The 26532-nt window shown below is 37.7% G+C and overlaps 1 protein-coding gene and 1 pseudogene across 26 annotated transcripts in view; both read left to right on the top strand.

Annotated features, from left to right (window-relative positions):
- The window catches only part of LOC105493186 (bromodomain adjacent to zinc finger domain 2B), a 412599-nt gene that overhangs the window by 11553 nt on the left and 374514 nt on the right, over positions 1-26532 (top strand). The gene's annotated exons all lie outside the window — the stretch shown is intronic.
- Positions 1511-15020, top strand: LOC105493238 (small ribosomal subunit protein eS1-like; annotated as a pseudogene).

The following is a 26532-nucleotide window of genomic DNA, read 5'->3' as shown; positions in this document are numbered from 1 at the left end:
CCAGCTACTCGAGAGGCTGAGGCAGAGGAATCACTGGAACCCTGGAGGCGGAGGTTGCAGTGAGCTTAGATCACGCCACTGCACTCCTGCCTGGGCGATCGGGGCAAAACTGTATCTGAAAAACAAACAAAAAACAGTAATAAAAAAATACAAATTAAGCAACAGTATAACAACTTTTACGTAGCATTTACATTGTATTAGATATTATAAGTAATCTAGAGATGATTTAAAGTATACAGGAGGATTACGTAGGTTATATGCAAATAGTACACCATTTTATATAGGGGACTTGAGCATTCATAGATTTTGATATCCACTGGAGGTCGTGGAACTACTTCCCCCTTATAATAAGGAACAACTGAAATTGTTTTGTAAATTCTAAGTCTGCTATTAGTGAAGTTCTGTGGTCTGAATGTCCTCCATAATTCTTAAATAGTATTATAATACTACCAATGCGATAGTTAAGAGCTGGAGCACTTGTGAGGTGATTGAGTCATAAGGGCAGAGCCTTCATGGATGGGATTGGGGCCCTTGAAGAAGGGCTTGAGGGGAGTGGGTTCACTTCTTTTCTGTCATGTTAGGAGACAACATTCCTCCTCTCTATAGGAAGCAGCAATAAAATGCTGTCTTGAAAGCAAGAGTAGGCCGGGCGCGGTGGCTCAAGCCTGTAATCCCAGCACTTTGGGAGGCCGAGACGGGCGGATCACGAGGTCAGGAGATCGAGACCATCCTGGCTAATATGGTGAAACCCCGTCTCTACTAAAAATACAAAAAACTAGCCGGGCGAGGTGGTGGGCGCCTGTAGTCCCAGCTACTCGGGAGGCTGAGGCAGGAGAATGGCGTAAACCCAGGAGGCGGAGCTTGCAGTGAGCTGAGATCCGGCCATTGCACTCCAGCCTGGGCAACAAAGCGAGACTCCATCTCAAAAAAAAAAAAAAAAAAAAAAAAAAAAGAAAGCAAGAGTAGCTCTCACCAGATACCAGTCCAACTGGCACGTTGATGTTGGACTTCCCAGACTCCAGAACGTTGCAGATAAGCAGCATAGATAAAATTCTAGGAGTTGTGAGTTGATAAAATTCATTGTAATTAAGAGTGAATAAAATATATTGTAGGTTTTGTGGATGTGGCTTTACAACTGGGCCCAGAAAAGGATGGGATTCAGATGGGTAGAAAGAAGGAAGAAGCAACATTAGGAGTGACTGGGCCGGGTGCGGTGGCTCAAGCCTGTAATCCCAGCACTTTGGGAGGCCGAGACGGGTGGATCACAAGGTCAGGAGATCGAGACCATCCTGGCTAACCCGGTGAAACCCCGTCTCTACTAAAAAATACAAAAAACTAGCCGGGCGAGGTGGCGGGCGCCTGTAGTCCCAGCTACTCGGGAGGCTGAGGCAGGAGAATGGCGTGAACCCGGGAGGCGGAGCTTGCAGTGAGCTGAGATCCGGCCACTGCACTCCAGCCTGGGTGACAGAGCGAGACCCCGTCTCAAAAAAAAAAAAAAAAAAAAAAAAAAAAAAAAACATTAGGAGTGACTGATTAATCAAAGTGCTGAGGCAAAATATTAAACAGCATTTTTCCACTGATTTATTGTAAGCTCTGTGAAGAATAAACTTTGAAAATTCATTTTGTTTCTAACCCCAGCTCTTCTTTTTTTCCTCTAAGAGACAGGGTCTTGCTCTGTCACCTAGGCTGAAGTCCAGTGGTGTGATCATAGTTCACTGCAACCTCAAACTCCTGGACTCGAGTGATCCTCCTAACTCAGCTTCCCAAGTACCTAGGACTACAGGCGTGCACCACCACACTCAGCTCATTTTTTAGAAAAAGATGGGTCTCACTGTGTTGCCCAGGCTTGTCTCAAACTCCTGGCCTAAAGCAGTCCTCTCATCTTGGCCTCCCCAAGTGTTGGGATTATAAGTTTGAGCCACTGTGCCTGACCCTGGAGCTTTTAAATAAGTGTTGATGTGCTTGGACCAACCTAAATATTGATTTTCTATACAATCCAAAGACTTCCAAGGAAAGTATATCACAATTTTACAAGGGAGGTTGAGACTGTCCTCAGTTGTATGTTCTCAGCCCCACTGAGGATACTGGGTATGTCTGCTACTACCCTATATTCCTTGCTCTGTTACCACATGCTACTTCTGATATCCAGGATTACCAGAAGACAGTTCTTGCAAGCTATAGGCACTCAATAAATGTTGAAGTAATGAGCAGACACGTTGCTGTAGTTTTTTGTGTTTTAAATTGCTTAAAGAAGTGAAGTAGTAATTATCTGGTAGTAATATGTTTTGGACAGATAGAGTAAATATTGTTTTGTTGTTAAAAAAATTTTCAGTTCAAGTTACTATTCAATTATGTAAGAAATATTTATAACTATTAGAAATTTAAAAATTATTATTGCTTTGGTTAAAATTATAAAATGAATAGTCAGATTTTTAACTCCTAAGAAGCATTGAGAAAAAAGCTTTGATTTAGGGGATTATTAAAGGCAGCTCACTATTTTATAAAAATATGATGAGAAGGGCTAAACATTCTTAATACATGAAGTAGCAGTACATATTAAAATATTTTTGTATTGAGAAAAACTAGGCAGTTTGCAATACTATATAATATATAGTACTTACTAGAAAGGGCTAAACATTCTCTTCTTTTTTTTTTTTTTTTTTTGTGGGAAGGTGGGGGACAGGGTCTCGCTCTGTTGCCCGGGCTAGTGTGCAATGGTGCAGTCACAGCTCACTGCAGCCTCAAACTCCTGGGCTCAAGTCATCTGAGTAACTGGGACCACAGGTGCATGCTACCATGCCCAGCTAATTTTTTATTTTTTTTGTAGAGATGGGGTCTTGCTATATTGCCCCGACTGGTCTCAAACTCATGGACTCAAGCAGTCCTCCCCCCTCAGCATCCCAAAGTGTTAGGATTACAGGCATGAGCCACTATGCTTGGCCTAGTAAAATATTTTTATACTAAGTAGAGAGAGATTTGTGGAAAACTCTTAAACTTATAAGGTACTGCAACGAAACTTCTAGCATTGGTGATTAGCATGCTAATATGTACTGGGCAAATTTATAATTGTTAGTAATTTGCAATGGAGTCTTTTCATTCTGATACTCAAAGTATTTTACAAACACTAAACCTTTCAAAATCTCTCTAATAATAGGTATTGTTAAATTAATTACATATTTCATATGAAAAAACAAAAGCTGAGGGAGGCAAAGTTACTTACCTAAGATCACATAGTATTTAACTGATGGAACCTGAGTAGTTCCAAATTTCCATTACTCAACTTTAACCCCCATATAAAATAAAATCAGTGTAATGCTAAGAAATGCTATTGTATCTCCAAGAATAAACTTGACAATAAAAATATTGTCATGACAGTTTAAAGAGATGTCTTTATTAAAATGAGTATTCCAAGGTAAAATCCTCTAAGTATAAACATATGTAAGATATTTATATTTAAGAAGTTAGTGATTTCATTCAATATTTGTTTTTAATATCATGATCATTAAGTTACATAGATTCTCTTCTGGTAAGCAAAGTGCAAAAAAAGCCAAAATTGCTATAGACCGTGATTCAAATACTCTTTTCATATAGCCAGGGTGATAAACTACTTATTTATTGAATTTGACTGTTTAAATATAAAAATGATTGTCCTAGTGGAGAGAGCCCCTAAACAAAAGCAAGTAGCTCGTTTTGCATAAAAGACTTTTACATTATTTTGTATTTTAGTGAACAGTGTTTTTTTCTGTTGGAATTTCTGATATCACATGATTTATGAATTGTTTGTTATGGTAGGAGTATAGTATCTTTTGGAAGAATTTATCTTAGTATATATTAATCAATGAGTCAATTAAGATTAGCCAATTTCAATATTATCCTTAAGCAGTATTACCATTGCAATACTAGAAGAGACATATCCCAGACCATTAAAAACCTGATAATTCTTTATCCAGAAAAAACAAGCAGACAAAATATTTACAAAACTATTAAAAGATTGACTGGGGAACTAAAGAATGGCAAATGCGTTACTCGGAAAATCCTCACACATCCTCCGAAAAACTATAAAGATGAACACATGAAACTACACATAACCAGGCTGGACACAGTGACTCACACCTGTAATCCCAGCACTTTGGGAGGCCGAGATGAGTGGATCACCTGAGGTCAGGAGTTCAAGACCAGCCTGACCAATATGGTGAAATCCTGTCTCTACAAAAATACAACAGTTAGCCAAGCGTGGTGGCATGCGCCTGTAGTCACAGCTACTTGGGAGACTGAGGCAGGAGAATCACTTGAACCTGGGAGGCAGAGGTTGCAGTGAGCCGAGATGGCGCCACCGCACTCTAGCCTGGGTGACAGAGCAAGACTCCGTCTCAAAAAAAAAAACCTACATATAACCATATGTTAATATTAGAAGGCAGAGAATGTTCCAACTTCAAATTATGTGTAAGTAGAAAAATACATACTAAATCCTAGCCAGCCATTATTCATGCCTTTGTGCAAGCTGTGGTGGAAAGCAAGGGTGATCTGGGAAAAACTGCAGAGGAGAAGAAAGAAGCTAGTGACAGGCTTAAGATATTCATCTAAAGACATTTCCAGAAGAATTTCCTCCTAAGAAATACTGATAGATCAGAGGAGACTACAGGGAAGGGACTTACAAGTATATATGGGCTCAAAAAGGTAGTTTTGGAAAGGCACTCATTAGGGGAGAAGAGGGTAAAAAAGGAAGGGTTAAACTGAAAACTAAACAGTTAAGAAAAATAGAAGGGGCTGGGCGCGGTGGCTCAAGCCTGTAATCCCAGCACTTTGGGAGGCCGAGACGGGTGGATCACGAGGTCAGGAGATGGAGACCATCCTGGCTAACACGGTGAAACCCCGTCTCTACTAAAAAATACAAAAAAAAAAAAAACTAGCTGGGCGATGTGGCGGGCACCTGTAGTCCCAGCTACTCGGGAGGCTGAGGCAGGAGAATGGCGTAAACCCGGGAGGCGGAGTTTGCAGTGAGCTGAGATCCGGCCACTGCACTCCAGCCTGGGCGACAGAGCGAGACTCTGTCTCAAAAAAAAAAAAAAAAAAAAAAAAAAAAAAAGAAAGAGAAAAATAGAAGGGGAAAATTTAGGATCCTACAAGACAGAAAAATATTTTTTAATTGGAGGACAAATCTCACACTGCCTTGCCCCCAAATCCAACTAATAAAGAAACCATACTTTACTAAAAGCAGAAGTCATTTTTGAACTAGGAATCTTGTAAACTACTTCAAACAGCCAGTCCTGTTCACAGAAAAGAAGTGACAGGATCTTTAACTATATAAATAATTTTGAAAGAAAATAGAAAATGAAGGTAAAATAATAGGAAATAATGTTCATTTACTGAAAATACCTATAACCCCCTCCTAAGAAACACAGGCATAAAAATAGATATATAGGCTAGGTGTAGTGGCTCACACTTGTAATCCCAGCACTTTGGGAGGCCGAGGCTGGGTGATCGCTTGAGGTCAAGAGTTCAAGACCAGTCTGACCAACATGATGAAACCCTGTCTCTACTAAAACAAACAAAAACAAAAAAACTCAGCCAGGCATGGTGGCATGTGTGTCTGTATTCCTAGCTACTCAGGAGGCTGTGACAGGAGAATCACTTAAACCCAGGAGGCAGAGGTTGCAATGAGCCAAGATCATGCCACTGCATTCCACCCTGGGCAACAGAGTGAGACTCTGTCTCAAATAAAATTAAAAAAAAAAATAGATATATAGATCAATGGAATTGAACTGAGACTTTATAACTAGACCCTTATATTTATGGTCAATTCATTTTCTTCAAGAATGCCAAGATAATTCAATGGGGGAAGAAAAACCTCTCTAACAAATGATGCTGGGATAAATGGAAATTGACATGCAGAGAATGAAGTTGGACCGCTACCTCACACCATGCACAAAAATTCATTTAAAGTGGATTAAAGATCTAGCTTTAAGTACTAAAACTGTACAACTTGTAGAAAAATTGTTATGTGAATATTACATGTAAGTATTCTTGACCTACTAGTGGTTTTTTTTAAGATATGACACCTTCAAGTATAAGCAACCAAAGAAAACTAGATAAATTGGACCTCATAAACTAAAACAAACAAAAACCTTTTGCTTCAAAAGATACCATCAAGCAAGTGAAAAGACAACACACAGAATGTGAGAAAAAGGTTGTAAATCCTATATATGACAAGGCACCTGTATCCAGAATAAAGAACCTCTTAAAACTCAACAATAAAAACACAAATAATCTAATTGTAAAATAGGTTACAATTATTGTAAAATTGGCAAAGGACTTAAATAGGTATTTTTCTAAAGAAGATATAAAAATAGCCAATAAATGCATAAAAAATAGACAATAAATGTATGCTCAGCCTCCGCAGTCATTAGGGAAATGCAAATCAAAACCACAGGGGAAGTATTTCTTCACACACACTAGTATGGCTACAATAAAAAAGTTAGTAACAAATGTTGATGAGGATGTAGAAAATTGGTACCTTCATATATTGTTGGTAGGAATGTAAAATGGCACAGCTGTTTCAGAAAGCAGTTTAGCAGTCCTCAGAAGTTACCATATGACTCAGCAATATCATTACTAAGTATATACTAAGGAGGACTGAAAACACATGTCACACAAAACCCTATACACAAATGTTCATTCATATCATAATAACCAAAATGTGGAAACAACCCAAATGTGCAACAATGGATAAATGGATAAACAAAATGTGGTATATCCATCCAGTGGAATATTATTTAGCCTTAAAAAGGAATGAAGTTCTGCTGCATGGTGCAACATGGATGAACCTTGAAAACATTATCATTAGATATGGGAGCCAAACATAGAGGGTCACATATTGTATTATTCCATTTATATCAATGTCCAGAATAGGCAAATCCGTAGAGCTGGAAAACAGATAAGTGGTTCCCAGGTACTGGGAAAAGCAAGAGGTAGAAGTGACTGCTAACGAGTACAGGGTTTCTTTTTGAGGTGATGAAAATGTACTGCAACTAGATACTGGTGTTTGTTTTATGAGGTTGTGAATATACTAAAAGCCACTGGATTATATATTTTATGTATTTGTTTGCTAGGACTGTCATAACAAATAATATTACAGGCTGGTGGCTTGAGCAACAGAAACGTATTTTCTCACCGTATGGAGTCTAGAAGTCCACAGTCAAAATGTCTCAAGGGTTGTTTTCATTCTCAGACCTCTTTCTTGGCTTGTAGATGGCTAACTTGCCTGTGGCCTCACATGGTCACCCCTTGGTCTGTGTGTTGTCTGTGTCCTAACCTCCTTGTATAAGGACACCAGTCATACTGAATTAGGGCCACATACATGATATTTTACCTTACTTGTCTATTTAAAGGTCCCGTCTCCAAATACAATCACATTCTGAGGTAGTGGAGGTGTTAGGACTTCTACACATGAATTTAGTTGGGGAGGGAGACACAACACTTTAAAACACATGGGTGAATTTTATGATATGTAAATTATGCCTCAATTTTGAAAAATATAAGAACCTACTTTTCTTTCCAAATAAATTTGAAAACTTAAATGAAAAAGTCACTTTCAGCCAGGCACAGTAGTACACACCTGTAAGTCCCAGTTACTCAAGAGGTTGAGGAAGGAGGATTGCTTGAGAACAGGAGTTTGAGGCTGTGCCTGTGAATAGTCATGGTACTCCAGCCTGGGCAACATAGTGAGACCCCATCTCTTAAAAAAAAAAAAAAAAAGATGGCCAGGTGCAATGATTCACACTTTGAGAAGTCGAGGTGCGAGGATCCCTTGAATCTAGGAGTTTTGAGACCAGCCTGGGCAACATAGTGAGACCCTGTCTCTACAAAAAATGAAAACTTAGGTATGGTGGCACATGTCTATGGTCCCAGCTACTTGGGAGACTCAGATGGGAGGATCGCTTGAGCCTAGGAGGTGGAGACTGCAGTGAGCCATGATCTCACTATTGCCCTTAGCCTGGGAGGCAGAGTGAGACCCTGTCTTAAAAAAAAAAAAAAGTTTATTTTTAAGGCAAATATATTTCATCAAAATTGGCCACATTTGAGAAAGTTCAATTTCTGTAGAAGAAATAGAAAAGAATATCAAGGATCCACCTCATTAAAAAGCACCAGTCCCAGATGGTTTTGTAGAGATAATCTATGAAACACTCAAAGATAGTCTCAGTGCTCCATAAACTGGTGCAGAGCCTTGAATGTGGATAATACCAATTCCTAAAGACAGCACAAAAAGGAAAAACAAATTATAAACCAATATCAATTGTATATATTCATACCAAGTACTAAATAAAATATTAGCAAACAAATTCCAATATCATATATTAGGAAAATAAGCTGGGCTTGGTGGCTTACACCTATAAACCCAGTGCTTTTGGAGGTCAACACAGGAGGATCACTTGAAGCCAGGAGTTCAAGACCAGTGACACCCTGTGTCTATGAAAAAATTTAAAAATTAACCGGCATGGTGGCATGTACCTGTAGTCCTAGCTACTTGGGAAGCTGAGAAAGGACGGTGGCTTGAGCCAAGGAGTTAAAGGCTGTGAGCTGTTGTACTCTGTAGTGCTACTGAGCTGTAGTACCATTGTACTACAGCCTTGGTGACAGAATGAAACTCTGTCTCTAAAATAAAATAACACATTATGACCATATAGGATTTACAGTTGACCCTTGAGCAAAACAAGTTTGAACTGCACAGGTCCATTTATATGTAGGTTTTTTTTTGTTTTTTAATTTTTTATTTTAAAGAGACAGGTCTCACTATGTTGCCCAGACTGGTCTTGAACTCCTATCCTCAAGTGATCCTCCAGCCTCAGCCTCCTGAATGACTGCGATTGCAGGTGTGTGCTGCCATGCCCAGATTCTACAGACTTATTTCAATAAATATATTGGAATATTTTCTGAAGATTTGTGACAATTTGAAAAAACTTGCAGATGAACCACATAGCCTAGAAATATTGAAAAAAATTAAGAAGCCAGGCATGGGGGCTCATGCCTGTAATCCCAGCACTTTGGGAGACTGAGGTGGGCAGATCACCTGAAGTCAGGAGTTCAAGACCAGCCTGGCCAACATGGTGAAACCCCCACCTCTACTAAAAATACAAAAAAATAGCAGGGTGTGGTACTCTGCATGCCTGTAATCCCAGCTACTTGGGAGGCTGAGGCAGGAGAATCACTTGAACCTGGAAGTCGGAGGTTACAGTGAGCTGAGATTGTGCCACTGCATTCTAGCCTGGGCAACAGAGTAAGACTCCGTCTCAAAAAGAAAAAAAAATTAAGAAAAAGATATATCATGAATGCATGAAATATATGTAGATACTAGTCTGTTTTATCATTTAATACCATAAAATATACACAAATCTGATATAAAAAGTTAAAATTTATCAAAACTTACACATATAAACAGGTCATACATAGCATCACTCACAGTGGAGAGAAATGTAAGCAAGCAGAATGATGCAGTATTAATAACTGCATAAAGTTAATTGTAGCACATGTACTGCTGTAGTAATTTTGCAGCTGCCTCATATTGCTATTGTGGTGAGTTCAAGTGTTCATAGTATATGCTTAAAAGGCCTTATGATACTTATCATCTCCAGATGAGCAGTTCATCTCTTCAGTAAATGGCATTGTATCACAGTAAAAAGTGATCTTTTGCAGTTCTTATGTATTCTTTATCCTGTTTAGTGTAATACCGTAAACCATGAGTAACACTATAGGATCCATACAAAGTGCTACTGGTGATGCTGGAGTTGCTACCAAGAAGCAGTGAAGTCATGACATTACAATAAAAAGTCGAATTGCTTGAGATGTACTATAGATTGAGGTGTGCTGCTACAGATGCCTTTTTTTCCATTTCAGACGGCCAATTCTGTAAACAATCTTGTAAACAGATGACATAAACTTACAGTATCAGTAAATACAGTACAATACTGTAAATGTATTTTCTTTCCCGTATTTTCTTAATAACCTTTTCTGTAGCCTACTTTATTGTAAGAATACAGTATTGTATGTAACATACAAAATATGTGTTAATTGACTATGTTATAGGTAAGGCATCTCAGTAGGCAATTAGTAGTTAAGTTTTTGGGGAGTCAAAAGTTATGTGCAGATTTTCACCTGAGTGGGGAGTCAGCACCCCTGCCCCGACATTGTTCAAGGGTCAGCTGTTGTCCAAAAACACAAGATTGTTTCAATATTGGGAAAGCCATTAATATACTATATTAATACATATAGGGATAAATCATATAATTATCTCCGTAGATGCTGCAAAAACCTTTAACAAAAATCAACATCTTCTGATAAAAGCACTTAAGAAAATAGGAATTGATGGGCATTTTCTTAACATGATAAATATATATACACACCTTATATGTATAGGTACACATACACACACACACCCCCCCCTTAGTCTTAAAGTCATCATAATGGAAAACGCCAAGGGCATTTTTACTAGTACCATCAGGAGCAAGGCAAGGATATCTAGTAACTACACTGTTATTCATCACATTACTGGGGATATTAGCCAGTACAGTTAAAGAAGAGGAATCAGTAGAGGCATAACAGAAGAGAAGAAATAAAACTATCTCTATTTGCAGATGATAAGATAGTATATCTGGAAAACCCTAGAGCAAGGGTTAGCAAACTGAGAGCCAAATTTAGCCATATATACTTGGTTTTGTATTGCCTCTGTCATCTTTTGCACTACACCAGCAGAGTGGAACAGTTGGGATAAGAACTTTTTGGCATACAAAAATGAAATATTTACAGTCTGGTGTTTTTACTGAAAAGATACAGTGTGTGGACTTCTGCACTAAAAAATCAATGATAAAACTAACTCAAATAATTAAAAAATCAGTAACTAGTAGGCTATAAAATTAGCGTTCAGAAATTAATATTTTGTATGTATGTAAATAACTATCAGTTAGAAAATAGAGTGGTAAGGGATACCCCAATTAAATACAACGAAGAAGATAAAATACTTAGGAATAAATGTAACCAGAAGTATGTCAAAGCTATTTGAGAAAAGCTTTAAAATACTTGTGAAAGACAATCTCAATAAAAATGCCAGCATGGCCTTTTGGCTCTACGAGCAGCACCACGGCAGTTGGCAAGAACAAGCGCCTTATGAAAGGTGGCAGAAGGGAGTCAAGGAGAAAGTGGTTGATCCATTTTCTAAGAAAGATTGATATAATGTGAAAATACCTGCTATGTTCAATATAAGAAATGTTGGAAAGACGCTAGTCACCAGGATCCAAGGAACCAAAACTGTATCTGATGGCCTCAAGGTTCATGTTTTTGAAGTGAGTCTTGCTGATTTGCAGAATGATGAAGTCGCATTTAGAAAAATTCAAACTGATTACTGAAGATGTTCAGGGCAAAAACTGCCCAACTTCCATGTCATGGATCTTACTTGTAACAAAATGTATTCTATGGTCAAAAAATGGCAGACAATGATTGAAGCTCCTGTTCATGTCAAGACTACTGATGGTTACTTGGCTTCATCTGTTCTGTGTTGACTTTACTAAAAAACACAACAATCAGATACGGATGACCTCTTAGGCTCAGCACCAGCAAGTCTGCCAAATCTGGAAGAAGATGATGGAAATCATGACCCGAGAGGTGCAGACAAATGACTTGAAAGAAGTGATCAATAAATTGATTCCAGACAACATTGAAAAAGACATAGAAAATCCTTGCCAATCTATTTTTTCCTCTCCATGATGTCTTCATTAGAAAAGTAAAAAAGCTAGCCGGGAACAGTGGCTCATGCCTCTAATCCCAACACTTTGGGAAACTGAGGTGGGCAGGTAATTTGAGGTCAGGAATTTGAGACCAGCCTGGCCAACATGGTGAAACCCCATCTCTACTAAAAATACAAAGAAATAAGCTGGGCGTGGTGGTATGCACCTGTAATCCCAACTACTCAGGAGACTGAGGCAGGAGGATCACTTGAACCTGGGAGGCAGAGGTTGCAGTGAGCCAAGATCATTCCACTGCACTCTAGCCTGGGAGACAAGAGTGAGACTCCATTTAAAAAAAAAAAAAAAAAAAGAAGAAGAAGAAAAGTAAAAATGCTGAAGAAGCCCAAGTTTGAATTGAGAAAACTCGTGGAGCTTCATGGTGAAGGTAGTAGTTCAGGAAAAGCCACTGGGGATGAGACAGATGCTAAAGTTGAACGAGCTGATGGATATGAACCACCAGTCCAAGAATCTGTTTAAAGTTCAGACTTACAATAGTGCCAAATAAAAAGTCCTATTTGTGAGAAAAATACATGCTTTTTTATGGAGCTGGACAAGTAGATGTAGAATGGAATTCTAGTCAGAAATTGTTTCAGGCAAAAATCAGCAGTGGATTTTACAGTATTTTGTGAAGAGTTGATTACAAGGAGCATGTTTTTACATGCTCAAAATATCTCCCCACAAGATAGTAATCAAGAATGGAAAAAATAGCAACTATACAATGGACATGCATGACATATACCACCTTTACGAAGTTGCAAAAGTTAACACTAACAGTAGTGGAACCAATAGCATGCGTGTTGACAGGATGCACAAAGAAGAGCACATCACTTCTGCCGTATTACTGCAAAAATGCATAACCTGAACATAAACATGAAGAACCATCAGTAAAGCCCAAATTGAGAGACATTTCACAAAATAAATAGTTTGTACTTTTCAAAAATGTCAAGGTCATGAAAAACAAAGACTGAAGAATGCATTCCAGATCCAAGAAGTCCAAAGAGGTATGACCTTTAAAAATAATGTATGACCCTCGATTGGATCATGGGCTAGGATGGAAACAATTTTTATTTTATATTACTCTTTTATCATATTTTTGTTATAAAGTACATTAGTGAAACAAATGGTGAAATGTGAAGGTCTGTATTGGATAGTATTGTATTAATGCTCATTTCCTTATTTTGATAAATGTACTTTTAACAGAAATATACATTGAAATATTCAGGTGTAAAAGGGAATGATGAAAAATATCTTTATAAAGGGAGCAGAAAGAGACTGATAAGGTAAATGTGGTGAAATGTTAAGTTTGGGGAATCTGAGTAACATGTATATGGAACTTCCTTGTGCTTTTTAAAAAATGAATGTCTGGGCTGGACCTGGTGTCTCATGCTTGTAGTTCCAGCACTTTGGGAAGCTGCTTGAGCTTAGGAGTTCAAGGCAAGCCTGGGCAACATAACAAGACCTCATCTCTACTAAAAAAAAAAAAAAAAAACTAGCTGGGCATGGTGGCACATGCCTGTAGTCCCAGCTAGGAAAGCTGAGGTGGGAGGATTGCTTGAGTCAGGGAGATCAAGGTGGCAGTGAACTATGATCTCACATTGACTTTCAGCCTGGGTGACAGAGCAAGATTCTGCCTTAAAAAACAATAATAAAAGAAAAAATAAACTTTTACTTTAGAATAATTTAAGATATGTAAAAGTAGATAAAGAAAAAATTTGTCCTATACTCACAACATTTCTGATACCAAATGTGTCAATTTTCCACGCCAAGCAATTCTCCAGTTTACTGTGGACACCAGTGCAATTTAATTTGATTCTGATACTATCTACCTAGGGTTAGCATCAGACCCCACAGGCTAAGTAAGGCCTTAGTCCTACAAGACTGCCTCAGTCCCAGCTTCAGACACCAATCAAAATCCCAGGTCTCCAGTACTTCTGACTAACTTGACTACAAATTGGGAGTTCCCATAACCTCTGCCTCATGTTCAGCAATTTATTATAATAGCTTACAGAACTCAGGGAAACACTTTACTATTACCAGTTTATTATAAAGGATACAAATGCACAAATAGATAAAAAGGCATATAGGGTGAGGTCTGGAAGGGTCTGAGTACAGGAGCTTCTGTCTCCATGGAGCTTTGGACACATCTTGCCTCCTGGCATGTTAATGCATTCAACCTGGAAGCTCTCTGAACCTGTTAGATTAAGGTTTTCATGAAGGTTCCATTACAGAGATGGGATTGATTAAATCATTGGCCATTGGTGATTGACTACAGTCTCCACCCTTTCTTCCCTCCCCCAGAGGTCTGGGGGAAGGATTGAATGTTTGAACCATCTGATCACATGGTTGGTTGCCCTGGCAACCAGCCTCTGTCTTGAGGCTTTTCACCTTAGTAGCATAAATTCAGGTATAGTTGAAAGGAGCTTGGTATGAATAGCAAAACATTCTCCTCCACCTCATTATTACTCAAGAAGCTTCCAGAGTTTTATAAAGTTTGTTCCAGGAACTGGGGACAAAAACCAAATACTCTATTTATCACAGTCGAAAAAAATAGTGCAGTGAGTTATTATATAATACAACCTCAGTTTCAGTTTCCTCTAATGTTAATATTTTCAATTACTGTAGTACTTTTTTTTTTCTTTTTTTTTTTTTTGGAGACAAGAGTCTCGCTCTGTCACCCAGGCCGGAGTGCAGCGCCGCGATCTCGGCTCCCTGCAAGCTCCGCCTGCTGGGTTCGTGCCATTCTCCTGCCTCAGCCTCCGGAGTAGCTGGGACTGCAGGCGTCCGCCACCATGACTGTCTAACTTTTTGTATTTTTAGTAGAGACGGGGTTTCATCATGTTCGATCTCCTGACCTTGTGATCCGCCCGCCTCGGCCTCCCAAAGTGCTGGGATTACAGGCGTGAGCCACCATGTCCGGCCTACTGTGGTACATTTTTTTAAACTAAGAAACCAACGTTAGCACATTACTATTATCTAAACCCCAGACTATTTGGATTTCACCTGTTTTTCTATTAATGTCTTTTTAAACTCCAGACTTCATTCAGATTTCACTTATTATTTTTTTAATATCCCTTTTCTGCTCAAGGTCCAATTCAGTTTACTACGTTGCATTTAGTTGCTACATCTCTCAAATCTCTTCTGGTCTGTGATAGTTTCTTAGTGTTTTTTTCCGGTGAGGTAAACCTTGATATCTTAGTTAAGGTAGTACTCTGCCATATTTTCTCTCTCTCTCTCTTCTCTCTCTCTCTCTCTCTCTCTCTCTCTCTCTCTCTCTCTCTCTCCCTCCCTCCCTCTCCCTCCCCCCCCCCCACCCCCATCCAAGCTGGAATGTAATGATGCTATCATAGCTCAATGTAACCTTGAACTCCTGGGTTCAAGGGCTCCTCCTGCCTCACCCTCCTGAGTAGCTGGGACTACAGGCACATCCCACTACACTCAGCTAACTATTTTTTTTTTTTTTTTTTTTTTTTTTGAGACGGAGTCTCACGCTGTTGCCCAGGCTGGAGTGCAGTGGCGCGATCTCGGCTCACTGCAAGCTCCGCCTCCCGGGTTCCCGCCATTCTCCTGCCTCAGCCTCCTGAGTAGCTGGGACTACAGGCGCCCGCCACCGCGCCCGGCTGATTTTTTGTATTTTTAGTAGAGACGGGGTTTCACTGTGGTCTCGATCTCCTGACCTTGTGATCCGCCCGCCTCGGCCTCCCAAAGTGCTGGGATTACAGGCTTGAGCCACCGCGCCCGGCCTTCAGCTAACTATTTTTAAATTTTTTGTAGAGACAAGGTCTTTCTATGTTGCCCAAGGTGGTCTTGAAATCCTGTCCTTTAGTAATCCTCCTGCCTCAGCCTCCCAAAGCATTGGGATTACAGGTGGGGGCCACCAGGGCCAGCCTCTATTATTCTTTCTTGTTAAATTCCAATTTTTTCTTCTTCTTTTCTTTGGAAAGGAATCACTAAGTCCAGCTCACTCTGAAAGGAAGGAGTTGAGGTCAGGGGTTGCAGTTAAGTTTCTCCTGGAGGGAAGAGTTTCTATATATCTTACATATCCTGTAAGGAATATTTGACTCTTATTTATTATTCATATATTTATAACAGTATGAGCTTATGTTTATTTATTTTATTCTTTGCATTATAGTGTAATATTGCATTATGTATAGTGTAATAATGCCATTATGTATAGTGTAATCATGCCAAATTATTCCAGCATTGGCCATGGGGAGTTCTCTGTGGTAGGCTTCTATGGCCCTTTAACATGGCCCCATTCCTTTGTTTTTTGAGCATTTTCTTGCTTTCTGGTACTACAAGATGCTTTTGCCTTTTCTTCTATTTTCTCTCTTCCAGCCCTATAATCAGATATTTCTTCAAGGTTTCTTTGTTCCTTTTTTTAGGGAATGATATTTAGAAACCAAGACCTTGGCACTAAGTAATTTGTACCATGTTTTCTTTAAGTGTAAAATTACTGCAAAAAAAAAAAATTTAAGAACTGAATGTTGTAAGATGCACATCCCATTTGTAATTCTTAAGTGTTCTACCTTAGTTAAGCTGTTACGTCAGTTACCAAATGTTACCTTATTTATAGATACTTCTTTCTAAATAAAAATTGTATTTATACTTCACTTGGTATCTGGAAGTTGTTAATAAAATTAAACTACAACCTCAGTACAACATTTTTGTATATTTTATTTGTAACGTTTTCCATAAGGTAGAAACACCTTGTCATGTTTTGCTCTTATGAAAAGCATAGAGACCTGTGATTAAATCCATAAAACTTTATATAACAAAACTAATCAGTAAGCAGTCTAGTTTAATATGCATACATAAAAGGGCATAGCAGAGCCATAAAGGAAGGCGTTCTGGACATTACCGTGACTCTTTCATGCAATGATACCTCTACCCACAAATTCCACTTTAGTGAATAAGCAGGATGAGGACAGCTTGGCCTGTTTGGCAGGAAATTCTGTGTATGAAAATATAGCATTTCTTTCAGAACTTTTTAAAAATACCTTTTTGATCTATGATATATAATAAGGTTACTACTAAATCAAATTATTTTATTCTGTATCATAGAATCTCATTGTAGAAAATAAATTATTTCTTCCAGAATATATTAGAATGGATAAGGAATGTGTGCAAATAAGAGTATAGCTATGCTTTAACTTTTAGTGACACTTAAGAGTATATTACCAAATAATGTAAAGGGGAATATGAGTAAAGACAGTTAAAGTGTATGGTCTGATCCCTGTTTCCCAGCTACTTGGGAGACTGAGTTGGGAGGATCACTTGAGCCCAGGACTTTGAGGCTGCAGTGAACCATGATTGCACCACTGTACTCCAGCCTTTACAAAGAGAAAAAGAAATAATTCATTCTATCATTGTGTAGACAATATAGTCCAACTAATTACTACTTCTTCCACTTTTTCTTTATTTAGTGGGTAACCAAGGGTCAGTTTGGCAATTTCTTAGAAAGCTAACCATGCACTTACTACACAACTCAGCAATCTCATTCCCAGGTTTTACTGAAGAGAAATGAAAATTTTATGTTCACACAAAAAGCTGCACATCAGTGTTCATAGCAGCTTTATTCATGCTTGTCAAAAATCCTAAACAGCACAAATACTCATCAACTTTTGAATTGTTAAAGTGTGGGACATCCATGCAGTGGAATTATTCAGTAGTACAAAAGAACAAACTACTGATAAATACAACAGCATGGATGAATCTCATGTGTATTATGCTAAGTGAAGGAAGCCAGACCCAAAAGGCTGCTTACTGTAATTATTGCATTTATATGACATTCTGGAAAAGATAAAAATAGGACAGGACTAACAGCAGTGGTTGCCAGCAGCTGGAGGACAGAGGAGTTGCCTACTGTGTAGGCTGAATAATGGCCTCCCAGAGATATCCACATTCTAATTTCTAGAACCTGAAAGTGTTACCTTATAGAGCAAAAAAGACTTTGTAGATATGACTGAAAATCTTGAGATGGGGCAGCAGTTGTCTTGGATTATCTGAGTAAGCTCTGAATTTAATCACAAAGATACTTAAAGAGAAAAAAGTGTTAATAGGGGAGAAGGTGGCAATATGAAGACAAAGCACACATTGCAGTAATGTAGCCAGGAACCAAGGAATACTGGCAGTCCCTACAAGCTGAAAGGAATAAGAAACAGATTATCTTCCCTGAAGCTTCCAGAAGGAACCAGCCCTGTTAACACCTTGATTTTAGCCTCATACAATTCATTTCACACTTCTGATATGAGGAACTATGTTTGTGTTATTTTAAGGAACCAAGTTTATGGCAATTTTTTATAGCAGCAACAAGAAAACTAACACAACTACAAAGGGGCATAAGGGAATATTTTGGAGTGATGAAACTGTTCTATATTTTGGTTGTGGTGGTGGTTATAACTCTGTTTGTTTTAACTTATAAAACAATATGCTAAAAAGTGTGATTTTAGCTAAGCATGGTGGTGCATGCCTGTAGTCCCAGTTTCTCAGGAGGCTGAGGTGAAAGGGTTGCTTGAGCCCAGGAGTTTGAGACCAGTCTGGGAGTTTGAGACCAGCCTGGAGAGCGTAGAAAGAACCCATCTCTTAAAAAAAATTGTGTGAACGTGCTGTATGTTAGTTATACTATAATAAACCTGACTAAATTTTAAAGAAATGTTTCATTCAGAACATGTTTTCCCAAAGAAAAAAAATATACATTAGATATGCTGCTTGGTGTCTTGGACAGCCCAAGGAAAGTCTATACATTTGTCGAAAGTATAATACAGATGGCAACTCTATACAAGTAAATAGAGCATAAATAATAATGCTCCATGGAGGGAATGCACTCCGAATTCTTATACAGTTAGCCAAAAATATCAAAAAGTTTTTTTTTAAAAAAAAGGACAATGTAAGGGAAAGTCTGCTGGGAGGACTCCTAGAAATGTGTGTGTGTGTGTGTGTGTGCGTGCGTGTGTGTGTGTGTGGTTTTATCTCTAAAACAGAGATGCACGAGAAGAAATGGTGCTTTTTTTCCTCTTCTGGAATAATTTCAAAAGAATGTAGTGTTTGGAACTGCTGCAGCCAAGAAGAAAACAGAGGAAATTGTAGAGAAGTTGAGCTGGTATTGTATTACTGAGTTGATGAATTAGTCAACCCTGGAACTGTTCTATCTTCTCGTTATACGAAATAATCAGCATTCTCTGCCCCCGCCTCACCCAATGCCCCTACATAGTTGGCTCTGCTATTTTGCATAGCCAAGAGCTTCTGTGCACGGTATCTTCTATTGTCTCCCCCAGATTTACTTCAGCATTCTCCTTTCTGCACTCCGTTCTGGATGGTTGAACAATATTAGTAGACTCTCTTGCCTTCTAGTTTCAAATGTTTTGGGTGTAACCCTGACTGTATGTTATCCAAACTGATAAAACTGTCCTTCGATATAGTAATTCTCTCTTTCAATCTAGCATTTATCAGATCTGTTAAGGTTTTTATTTCAGTGACTATGTTTTTGTTGTCTAAGATGTCAATTTGTTTCTTTTTCCTTCTTTTTGTTTTTTGGTCAAACTGTGTCTGGTCTGTTTCTTTTTTATATCTATGTATTGTGTCATTTCTACCTGATTTTGTTTTATAATTTATTATCTTTTTTGATGAATGTGAATTCTTTATTACTCTGAACATCTTAAACACTTAAACACTGATTTTTAAAATCTGTCAGATTTGTATAAAATTATTTTTTATAGTAAACTAGTGTTCTGATTATTAATTTTGATAGCTGTTTTACCATGAGATACTCTCTTATGGTAATTGTCTCTTACGGTAAATTTTACCATGAGATTTTCTCTTATGGTAAGACATATGGTATTTCTCTTATGGTAAAACTTACGGTATTGGAATTTAGCAGGCTCGTTTTAAGTAGAAGGAAATTTTAAACTTTTTCTTTTCCCCCCTTTCTCCTTTACTTCTTGATCTATACTCAGAAGTCTCTCCCTAGCAATTTTGAGGTTACCTCTACCCAAGTCTTGCCCCAGTCTATGAATGGGTTTTGTGTCATCATTTCAGAGCTGTTACACTGTCATATTATTTAGGGATACTGCTCATCCTGACAGGCATGATCATGAGCTATATTTTTGTCTTCCTGTCTGCTGAGCCAATGTAACTCCACAGAACTGGAGCCCAGGCAATAGGTTGGTAGCACATTTTGTAGCCTTATTTTGCAATAGGGGGTAACAGCCCCTACTGCAAAGGACAGGAATAAGGATAAGGAATATATACAAGGAATACATATTATTCCTGTCCTGCAGCTACCTGTAGTTTCAAATAGTGAGCCTGTCTCTGAACCCTTATTATCACATACAACATATTTAGTGAGCATTTCTCCACAGAGGCTGAATTTTCAGCTGCTGTCACTGCCTGCTTTTGAACTGGAGACTAGCGTGCCCAGGGTAACAACCCATTCATTAATTTGTATTACTCTTCAGTTTTTGGTCCATATGTTTGTTTTGACTTTGAACCTGATTGTACCTTTTGGTTTTCTACTTTAAAATTTTATTTGACATTTTAATCTATTTTGGAATATAGGAAATAAATCCATGTATATACTTATTCTATCAGAATCTAACCCTGGTATCTAACAAATAGGTAGTATGAAGACATAAAAGCACAGATTTATTGTCAAGTAAGTACAAGACACAAAGTTCAAAGAATTAGCTTAACGCAGTGGATAATAAAAAAGATTTTTCAATTTCTTAACAGGTTGTAATCTTCATCTTCTTTTCCTCTTTGTCCTTGCTTTCCTTTTTGTAAGATTATACTTTTTTCTCGTGTGCACATTGGATTTTGTTCTGGTACTAACCGATGGCAGTCCAGAACTACCCCAGCAGTTTTTCTTGCTCAGTCTTGTAAAAAAATCACACATTATTAACGTAATAAGCCTAGGATTAAGAATGTTACAGAACGTAATTTTTTCCTTAAAGCGAAAATAATTTTTATAAGTTAGAGTTTATTGAGAATAATTTTTCCTAAGCCAGAGATACAAAATTCATCGCAATGGGAGTCCCAACTCTGATTATGTAGTAATTACTGCCTAGAACTGTGCATTGAGCATTGAGGCTGCATCAACAAAGCAAAGTGCACTTTGAATGATTTTTGATGTATGCCATGGGCAGAGAAAGAGGGAATGGTGGCTCAAGTATTTGGCATTTCCTTCCTAGGTTTTTAAGTAAATTATTATATATTCTCATGTTTAAAAGAAGTTTAATTTTCCTATTTCACTTTTCTCGTATATAAATATGAATAACTGTCTTCTTAATGTCAATTCCTGAATAGTGATGAAGTAATTTAGGCATTGAAAGCATTTATTTAAATTATTACTTTTATGGAAGTTACATTTTCATATCACATTCTGTATAAAGGTCAGAATTAGGAAAGGCTTATAATGTTAAATCACCTACATTTAAAAATTATTTAATAGAAGAGAACCTAGATACAAACGCTTATGGCCATTTTATTCATAATCACCTAAGACAGAAAACAACCCACATGTTCTTCCATGGCTGAATATATAAACAAACTCTGCTATTTTACTTTATACTATACTATTCTATATACTACCACATAGTATATAATATACTCTGGAATGCTGCTCAGCAATAAAAAAGCATGTCACCTTTAACAGAGTCAGAAGAAAAAAAAGGAATGAACCCACATTCGACATCTTGAGTAGTGAATCTCAAAGTCATGCAGAATAGAAACTATTCTCAGAAAGGTTGCTTCTGTATCATGCCATTTATAAGCTATTCTTGACAAGACAAACATATATTGTTAGAAAACAGATCAGTAGTTATCAGGGGTTAGGGATTGTGAAACTGCAAAAGTAATAGTACAAGGGATTTTGGAGGTGTGTGTGATAGAAGTGTTCTGTATCCTGATTGTGGTGGTAGTTACATAAATCTGTATATGTTTTTAAGTTTACAGAACTATTTACCTCTCCCACCATCAAATCAGTTTCATAATTTTAAGTCAATTTTAGGAAAAAATTGTAGAATAATACTTTTTTTTTTTTGACACAAGGTGGTCTCACTATTACCCCAGCTGGCCCCTAACTCCTGGGCTCAAGCAGTCCTACCTATCTCAGCCTCTCGAGTAGCTGGGACTATAGGCATGCACCACTAGAATGGAAAATAGTACTATTAGTATAAGGTTATAAGTGTGCTGTGTAGGAAGCACACTTTACAGGTTGTAAGTGTGCTGTGATATGAAGTAAAAAGGAAATTCTGGAAGTTAGAATAAAATGTCTAAGAAACTATATGCAAAGAATAAAGTATATTGCAATTAGACACTTGGGATTGGTATTTAGTATTTGTATTTTGTAATGTAAAAAGTATAAAATATCTGTATTATTGATACTGCTCTATTATGGTCTGGTTGAGGGAACTTGATCAAGTAACTTAATTGCTCAAGTTATTAGGTTCTTTTTCAATGGAATGAGAAGTTTGTGCCCTGTGCTTCTCAAACTGAAATACTAATAAAACATTTTATTCCAGACTATGTTTGCATTAACACAAAATGTTTTAAATTATTTAGCGTTACGTAAAATAGATGCTCCAGAAAAATGCTCCTTGTTTTTTTTTTTTTTTTTTTTTTTTATTATACTTTAAGTTGTAGGGTACATGTGCATAACGTGCAGGTTTGTTACATATGTATACTTGTGCCATGTTGGTGTGCTGCACCCATCAACTCGTCATTTACATCAGGTATAACTCCCAATGCAATCCCTACCCCCGCCCCCCTCCCCATGATAGGCCCCGGTGTGTGATGTTCCCCTTCCTGAGTCCAAGTGATCTCATTGTTCAGTTCCCACCTATGAGTGAGAACATGCGGTGTTTGGTTTTCTAGTGGCTTCACATAGTCTCTGCCATTCCATTCCATTCTAATTGTAATAGCATGAGACTAGGTAACATAATAGTATTTCTCATAGCTGTAAAGTTTTGGTTTGTGTTAATTTTTGTCAGATAATTTTTTTTAAGTTTTCATCTTTAAGTATTTATTTTTTGAATACTATGCAGAACAGAAATTTAAGACCACTAGATGGGGATGTAAACAATACAGCATCTGTTTCTGGTCCTCTGAAGTAACTTGGTGCAGCTTTAAGTGTAATTCCCAGAAAAGAGGGAAGAAAACAAAGAACAAATCCACTTGTTTTTATCTTCCTAAATGTTACAGTAATCTGCATTTGGGAAAATTAAGCTTCTGAACTAAGAATGAAGTCCTCTATGCTCAAATAGCATATTGTGAAACCCAAATATGAATGACTTTAAATGACTGTCTTTGAATGACTCTCCATTGTTGCAATATGTGGCATTATTTGTTTTATAAGTGTATTTTGTCCTCACAGATGTTTAATGATAGATACAAAATTAGAAATAAAATGTAGCACTTAAGACACAGTAAAATTTTTTTCTCCTGGGTTTTTCTGCCCCTGTCTTTGATACCATAAAAAATAGTGAATGATCACTTGCCTCTTTTAAAACATACTTTAAAAACTTATATTAATTTCATGACTTATTATTTTAAGTCTTCTACCTATAATTAGCAAAAGCATAATTACACAAAATATTAAGGATTTCTTTAAAACAAAGATTTGAAACAAAATATCATTGTGTTGTATTCAGTCTTTTAAAGAGTTTAGAAAAAAAATATTAGAAAAGGACAAGGCTTTTTGTTTTTGTAGACTTTTTCCTCTTTCTTATCTTTAAAATGAAGGAAGCTGTGTATTCTCAGGAGTTCAAATTTTTTCTTGAGAATTTTTATCATGTAACTATATTTTATTACTTTCAAGCAAATATATGTGTTTGTTGGTAATTATATAAGCTTTAATCTTTATCCATCATTATCACTGTTGAAGATTCCCTTTCAGCACAATACAGGACTTCTGTCCAATAAGGGCTGACAATTTTATTTTAATTAACGACTCAATTTTTAAAAATTGTGATATATATATATGTTACTTATGTAATATAAATTTAACCATTTTACTCGTTTTAAGCCTATAACTCAGTAGCATTAAATACATTCACACTATTGTGCAACCATCCACTGTTTCCAAAACTTTTTTATCACCACAAATAGAAACTCTGTAACCATTTAGCAATAACTCCTTATTGCACCCAGTCTCTGGTAGCTTCTAATCTACTTTCTGTCTTTATGAATTTGCCTTGAATTATTCAACTTTAAAACAACTCTGTGTGTGTGTGTGTGTGTGTGTGTGTGTGTGTGTGTACGCGCACATTAGATACCACTGTGTTACCCAGGCTGGACTTGGACCACTGGGCTCAATCAGTCCTCTCACCTCAGCCTCCCAAGTAGCTGTGACTATAGGCACCCACCGCGTGCTCAGCTTAAAATGACTATATGTTTTAATTTTTCCACTTGAATGAGAAAATTTAATATGGTAAAGGTTTACTATTGTCATTAGGAGAAATATAATACCATGAATAGTGGTATGTGCATATATACAAATAGTTGTGAAGTATCACAAAGAACCAAGCCACTAATATCAGTAAGTTTACAATATACCTTATTCAGAAAAGATAATTGAAGCCAGGCATGGTGGATCACACCTGTAATCCCAGCAGTTTGGGAGGCTAAGGTGGGAGGATTGCTGGAGTTCAGGAGTTCAAGACCAGCCTGGGCAACATAGCAAGACCTCGTCTGTACTAAAAAAAAAAAAAAAATAGCCTAGGCCAGGCACAGTGGCTCACGCCTGTAATCCCAGCACTTTGGGAGACCGAGGCAGGTGGATCACGAGGTCGGGAGTTCAAGACTAGCCTGGCCAAGATGGTGAAACCTTGTCTCTATTAAAAATACAAATATTAGCTGGGTGCAGTGGCAGGTGCCTGTAATCCCAGCTACTCGGGAGGTTGAGGCAGGAGAATCACCTGAACCCAGGGGGCGGAGGTTGCAGTGAGCCTAGATCGCGCCACTACACTCCAGCCTGGGTGACAGAGTGAGACTCCATCTCAAAAAAAAAAAAAAAAAAATTAGCCGAACGTACTGGGGTGTGCCTGTATCCCCAGTTACTTGGGAGGCTGAGGTGGGAGGATTTAGCTTAAGCCTGTGAGATGGAGGTTGCAGTGAGCTAGGATCATGCCACTACATTCCAGCCTGGGTGACAGAGTGAGACTCGATCTCAAAAAAAAAAAAAAAAAAAAAAAAAAAAAAAAGAAAGGTAATTGAAACCTTTCAGATAGAAAAGCTGGGATTTCATTATATTCTCTAAAGAGGTGATATATGGGGAAATATGAAAATAGGTAGATAATTATGAAATCAGTTGGGGAAATCTGGAGAATAATTTTCTGTACATTATTTTAGATAAAATTGTACTTTAATTATCTCCAAAAAAAATTGATCTGTTTTGTTAATATTTCTTCAGATTGTCTTTCTTGGGTTTCACAATTCTATAACTGGAGAGGTTTCCCTTTATAAAGCTCTACATACATTGCTATCACATTTTTACCTTAAACTTATTCCCTCATATCCTATCTTCACCAGAAATAGTGAATACTTTCACTAAAGTATACAAATTTTTCCTATCTATGATTCAGGAATCAGAGGATTTTTACAGTTAATAGGCTCATTTAACATTTGTTAAATTGTATTCTGTTGTGCCTTTTTTTTAAACTGAAGAAGTGTGATGTGTTGATAACTTTAAAAAAATGTAATATTTTATTGCCTCTTTAATTTACTTATTATAATAGAGACAGTCTCAAATTCCTGGCCTCAAGTGATTCTGTCACCTAGGCTTCCCAGAGTGCTAGGATTACAAGCAAGAGCCACTGTGCCAGCTTATAATAAGTCTTATTCCAGTCTAAAATGAGAGGATTCTGTCTTGTCTTCCCCAGTTTTGTATTTGTGTGTTCCTTCTCTGCCAGTGAGGTACTCTGGCTCCCCAAGAGCATTTTATATGTTTACTCATTTGCTTAATGCTGCAACAAAGACAAAATCATACAAAAATGCTGCTCCAATGTCATTACAAACAATAGACTTTTAAAGTAGAGCTCAAGAAATTTTTGCATTTCTCTTTATTTTCCAGTGAAAGGTATATACTTCAAACACTGTATTCAGAAATTATTTGGATTAGTTATTTTCCTTGTTCTACATGGCTGTATTATTTATTCAAAAATCGTTATATTTATTTGTTTCTTCAGGTATTCACCTTTAGGTTTTCCCCATTCTTTTTTTTTTTTTTTTTTTTTTTAAGATGGAGCTTCACTCTTGTCGCCCAGGCTGGACTGCAATGGCGCAATCTCAGCTCACTGCAACCTCCGCCTCCCAGGTTCAAGTGATTCTCTTGCCTCAGCCTCTCAAGTAGCTGGGATTACAGGCACATGCCACCATGCCCAGCTAATTTTTATATTTTTTAGTAGAGACACAGTTTCACCATGTTGGCTAGGCTGGTCTCGAACTCCCAACCTGAAGTGATTGGCCCACCTCAACCTCCCAAAGTGCTGGGAATACAGGCATGAGCCACTGCACCCAGCCTTCTCCTCTCCTCTGTCCTCTGTCCTCTCTCCTCTCCTCCTCTCTTCCTCTCCTCCTCTCCTCCCCTCTCCTTCCTTCCTTCTTTCCTTCCTTCCTTCCTTCCTTCCTTCCTTCCCTCCTTCTTTCCTTCCTTCCTTCCTTCCTTCCTTCCTTCCTTCCTTCCTTCCTTCCTTCCTTCCTTCTTTCTTTTCTTTTCTTTTCTTTTCTCTTTTCTTTTCTTTAATTTTCTTTTCTTTTCTTTTCT

The sequence above is a fragment of the Macaca nemestrina genome, chromosome 11, assembly GCF_043159975.1.
Source record: "Macaca nemestrina isolate mMacNem1 chromosome 11, mMacNem.hap1, whole genome shotgun sequence".
NCBI lineage: Eukaryota > Metazoa > Chordata > Mammalia > Primates > Cercopithecidae > Macaca > Macaca nemestrina.
Note: the sequence above shows the minus strand (reverse complement) of the source record. Positions and strands in the feature narration are given on the sequence as shown.